A 6,160-nucleotide genomic window follows, 5' to 3' on the forward strand; every position below is an offset into this window, starting at 1 on the left:
ACGCATACATATAATCATGAAATCGAGAAAATAAAGTAGAGATACATACCTCCACCCTTTCTTGATCCATGGGCGAATCAAGTGCATTCAACAAATCCACATAGCTCAATGGACGATGTACATGTAAAATAGACAAAAAACACTAATCAATCTACAAACCCCAACTAATACTTGATTTCAACATTTTCAAACAATTGTACAACTAAAAATGTGTTCAATTACCTTCTTCCTACGTTTTGGCATCTTCGAGGAATCCTTTTTCTTAGGACGATCCCTAGATACAGAGGGGGTACCCTAAAAAAGTAAAATTAACATGAGATATTAGTACAGATAATAAATTAAACATAATTTTAAAAATATAAAATGAAATGACTTGCATATTCCATCAAAACAATACATAAAAAAGGTTGTACAAAATATGATACCATATAGCCTTGTAGGCCAAAATCGATCACTTAGAGCATGATGTCATCAATCTGGGACATTTCATTCCCTATCAACACCTACAAACCAGAGATAGGACCAAAAGCATTAAAGATAGTTAGTATATATTGTATTTTTTGAATTCAAAGTGTAATATTCTATTTTAACATGTTACAAAATTTATACCTCAGGCATCGAAGTTGCAGCTATAGTAACTGGGGGAGGAGTATGGGATACCACTACTACATCCTGAAATGCATATTATTTATCTCAATTTAAATCAATGCATAAATGAAAATTCATTTTATGTAATTACAAATTTAAAGTGACTGATAAATAAAATGCTATGAATTCATATCAACACACCTGTGTTTGTGGCTCATGGGCAAACACCATGTCCATCAACTCATCTGTCAATGTAAAATTCTCAACTGTGTGGGCTTGACATCTACTCCCGCAAATAGTGCATAGATGAGATGAGGATCCATCTGCACCAGCTGCATCATCTACCCCCGAGCATATCCCCGAGCAACTGACACACATATGTTGGATGGGATCTCTATCGCCACCTAATGGCTCATCATCCAATACAATAGGGTGTGCTAATGATGTCCCATGCTGGATGATGGCACGAGTCAATGTTGTGGCTGCTTGAAGAGTCTGTAGCTCCATCGACTCTTTCAGCTCTACTGGGATAGCCTGATGCACCTTGGGTTTGGGTGCTAGGGGGCGGCGACTCTCCGCAGGTAATCGCCTATGGGCTCCAGGTCTATCTTTGGCAGAGCCACCACCTCTACCATGGAACTCTCTCATGTCAAAATAGTTTGGGCGCACATTGAGCACAAACTCACAATATACTTTTCATAAAAAATATAATGGCACCTCATAATTATTGCAAGGTGGATCATCAAAGACCATCCACCACCTCTTCCAAAAAATATTCTTCATCTACACATTGGTACACCAATGTATGGTAAACCTCTTTGCATTAGGAGGTAATGACTGACTAGTTTTGGGATCAACGAAAAGGGCACATATTTGTTGTTTACTAATATTTTTGTTTTTTACTCCATCGTATGATAGCCCATCGGCATAGAAATGATGACACCTATCCCTAAAGCTTCCCCATTTGGTAATTTGTGTGGAAACAACTATGGCACCACTAGCTAATGTTTCTAGGCTAGTGGCGAGGGATTGATGATGCTCAAGTTCAAAAGTTTTCAATTTAACAATCAGTCTATTGATTTTAGATGTATTTTGTCCTAACTGATTAATTAATTGCTCCTGTGTTTCGGGTGTGCGGTCAAAAGGAGGAATTGAGGGTTGTTCTTGTGTGTTTACAGGAGGTGCATTTGGTTGTTCTTGTGGGTTTTCAGGAGGCACATTTGGTTGTTTTTGTTTTGGATTAGAAGAATCTAGTTTTTGAAACAAAAATTGAAAAAACCTAATCAAAATTAATGAAATTAAATTCAAAATGTAAAACAAATTGAACAAATGGGAAAGAAAGACAAAAATAAACAAAAACTAACCTTGATCCATAGCTTGAAGGACAAATATAGCACCTTGTTCGCTGTTTAGGAGAAGAAATGGGTAAAAAACGAAGTAAAAAATGTGCTATTCATGGGTAAATGAGACCCAATTTTTTTTTGTAACTTTTTTTACCAAGCACTGCGTATGCAATTATATTTGGATTATTAGCGTGTATGCGTTCATTTTCCTATGAGCATCATGTATGCACTCATTTTCCTAGGCGTAGCACATACGCGCTCATTTTCCTAAAAGAAACACATACGCGCTATCTTCTCTAGGCTCAGGAAGAACAAACCTAAGTGCGTACACGATAATTTCAAATTTTAAAACCGTGTATGCGCTGCTTGTTTTTCCATGTTTTTTTTGGGTGGTGTCCACTTTTCTGACCACCATCTTTATGCACTTACCCATTTGTTTTTAAATACTTATTCATTGAAGATCTCTGAGTGGGTGCTCAAAGTAGGGGTAGGTGCTCCTTTGGGTTGGTGCCCATAAACTTCAAGGGTTGGTGCTCCTTTGGGTTGGTGCCCATTAATGTTGTATCCAGTGATTTACTTGTGAGGCTGGATTGGAGTAGTAGACTCCAGTAGCATTCTCACCGAGGTTTTTCCTCACTAAGATTTAAGATTATGATATATATTTAGTTGCTAAATCTAATAAACTTATTCCAAGAAACTTTCATGCAAGTATATATTAAGATCTCAAATCAGAGATGTCCATCATTATTATTCCTTTTCAATATGAGCATCAAATAATCTCTTATGTTTATCTTTAAAGGAGATATAATAGTGTTTATAAGATTTTTAAAATTATAATCAATGCTACTAAAACAAATTTGGTAGCACTATATACATTGGATTCATATAAAGATATAATCTCAGTTATATTAATAATATTGTTAACCTTTTGATCCCAATAGTTAGATGATTCCACTAAAATCCTTTGGTTAGTCTTGGCCATGGACTACACCATTTCTACACATACCATCTTAAATTAATATGCAATAGAGTAGTCATGAGTATATTTTTTCTACATAAGGTGACATACATCAATAGTGTATAAGTTGATATCCTAGATAATTTATGTCCAATCAACATGAGATAAATCAATAATTTCCCACAAGGTCTTATCCTATATTAAGGTTTTCATGCATCCTATACTAAGGTTTTCACACTTCAATGTGTTTCCTAAGTAGTTAAATATTTAGGAGCTATCACGAGTCCAAAAAAAATCAAAATAGATTGTGAAGGAGCCTAACTGATGTAGCCAAGGAGGGGAACATAGCAGTTGTATCCTTTTCTTATGTACATAACCACAAATTAAGTGTACAAATTTATTAGACAATCACTATCATGAGGATGACATTGCTTGAACAACCTCTATCTTTTTTAATACCCCTTCCATGGCCGAACCTTGATGAGTCAAAGCTTCATTAAACTATCTCAAACCAGCATCAACTAACCTGCATTTGGCTACATCCAACGCCTAGTTTATTTCCCTATAGATAACAAGAAGATAAAAGAGTTTCATACATTATATAATTATTTTCTCACAGGGATAATAGTTTTTTATTATTTGCATCATTTCTCAATGTTTAATGCTTCTGGCCTGCATGCTTAGGATATAAACCATCCGCTAACCTAATAGGGCATGTTTTGTAATATTTAATGCTCTGAATCCAAAAGAAATAAGAGAATTATAAATAGAATAGTTTTAAGTAAAATAAATTTATTAATTGATAATCTTTTTCTAAATATTTTTATGTAAAATAAATAAAATATTTTATTGACATTTTTAATTGTAAAAAATAAAATAGTTTTACTAACTTAAAATATTTCCTTCGTTATAATAGAATTTATTATAAAGATCATTGCCAATAGTAATATTTTTTACACAAATCTTGTTAGTACATAGAATCCTTTATCTCATATAATATAAATTTTTCATTTTTTATGATTATGATAAAAAAATATTAGAATTTTAAAATATTTTTCATAGATTTTGTAGTCACATAAATCTGTCCACTTAATTAAATGATATTTAGTATTTATTTGATTATTTAACCATCAATCAATAATTAATTAAATTAATATTTAATTAATTCATCTTAACCCTCTTCTCCTATTAATTAAATAAATTATTCAATTTATTTGATTTAATTCACTTAACCAAATTCAGACCATTAATTAAATAAATAAATCATATTTGTTTAATTAAATCTTCTCTCACATTTAAATAAATTAATATTTATTTAAAACCCCCAAAATCCCATCTCTCACATTTATTTAAATCACCTTTATCCTCCACCCACTTACATTTTCCTACAAATGCAAGTTGCACAACTATTTAAATAAATTATTTATTTAAAATCCTATTTATCCTCACGCACTTGAAACCTTTAATGGTTTCCCTTAAAGTCTTCAAACTTAATGGCTTCCCTTAAAGTCTTCTTAAGACTTTAATGGTTTCCCTTAAAGTCTTCAAACTTAATGGCTTCCTTCTAGAGTCTTCTTAAGCCTTTAAAGGTTTCCCTTAAAGTCTTCAAGCATTTAATGCTTTATCTTCCTTTTTCTCATTTAAATAAATTAATATTTATTTGAAATGCAAATTACACCATTTAATTGAAATAAATGATTTTATTTTAATTGAAAATCCTGAAATTCCCCCCACTTGCATTCTCCTACAAAATCCACTTGCATGCCTAAATCTCTTCTAGATTCTTCTAACTCCTTCTAATTAGCCTAATCCATCCCCTAACTATTGTCACATTCCTAAGCAACTTGGAGTCACTTCTCAAAGCCCTCAAAGTATTTGAAAGGCATTTAAGGCTTTATGTCTTCAAATGGTTAACCTCTAAAGTCTTCCAAACCATTAAAGGCTCTTACATAACCATTTATGATTAACTCACCTTTTACCTTTGGTTAGAGACTTTCCTCTAACTTAACCATCCTTTTGACTCATGGGTCTCTTCAAAGCAATTATTTCTTTGACTAAGGTAACCATTTAACCCTTTCACATTCATTTATCCCTTGGATAAAAGGAATATCCATTAACCTAACCCTAACCCAACCCCCTAGGGTAACCATCATGTCCCCTCAAGCATTTAATGCTCCTTATCTCTCCTCTCAAGCCTCCTTATGGTGACACTTGTCAACATGGGATTGGGTTGAAAGTCTCACATGGATTGAATATCTTTCAATCCTAACCCTTGTTAAGATTGTTCAATTTTAACCCTTCATTTCCCCATTTCTTTTATAAATAGAACCCTTCTCCTCAAGCAAAGAAGGAAGAATTAGAGTATTGTTGTTATACTGGTATTAGCATAGAGCTTTTTCATAGCATACTATCTACACTTGCATAGAATTTGTTTATCATTTTCAACCATCTTGAATCTCCATATGCCATCCATGGCTAGTGCTAAAAGCTAAGAGCTACACTCATGTGGAATTTGGAGAGGAGAGGAACAAGGGAGGAGCAACTATGAGCATCTTGATTAGCATTTGGAGGAGTATAGTTTATCTATTCTATGTTTGTATGCTTTCTATTTCATGCTTAATATCTCTCTTGATATGCCTGTTTAGGATAATCTTTTGTTGCTAACACTAATGTTTGTTTCTTGTTATCTTGTGTGTTGTGCCATCAAACAGATTTTTTAATCCTTTTTGCAGAGCATCAGATATCATAATGTAAGTGTTGTACTTGATTTTTGTAAAATTTATTTATAAATTACAATTGCAATTCAAACAATAAAATAAAACATATTGCTTATTAAAACAATAATTCTTAAAAACAATGAGAAACAATAAGAAAGGTGAAGTTGATATTTTGCAACTTGGTGAAATATATTAATTATCATTCTCCATTGTTATTTTTAAAGCTTCAATTTTTTCAAATTTATTTATAAATTACAATTGCAATTCAAAAGTAATTCAAATCAAATTATAAAATTCTCAATACTTTCATTTCTTGCATAAATTCAAATAAACCTTTGTAACTCTTCACTTGCCTATATTTCATTGATCAACCAACATTTGGCAGGAACTTGGTAGTAATGTTGCCTTGTTTACATAAATATTTTTATGTTCTTTCTTTATCTAATTTTTGAATTTTACATTTGTAGTCACTAATCCTCTGGATTTTTTTAATATTAATATTTGGGTCCTATTTATGTCATTAGTAGTGTTATTGATGATTTTTTATAATCTTT

The sequence above is a fragment of the Cryptomeria japonica genome, chromosome 11 (assembly GCF_030272615.1).
Source record: "Cryptomeria japonica chromosome 11, Sugi_1.0, whole genome shotgun sequence".
Lineage (NCBI taxonomy): Eukaryota > Viridiplantae > Streptophyta > Pinopsida > Cupressales > Cupressaceae > Cryptomeria > Cryptomeria japonica.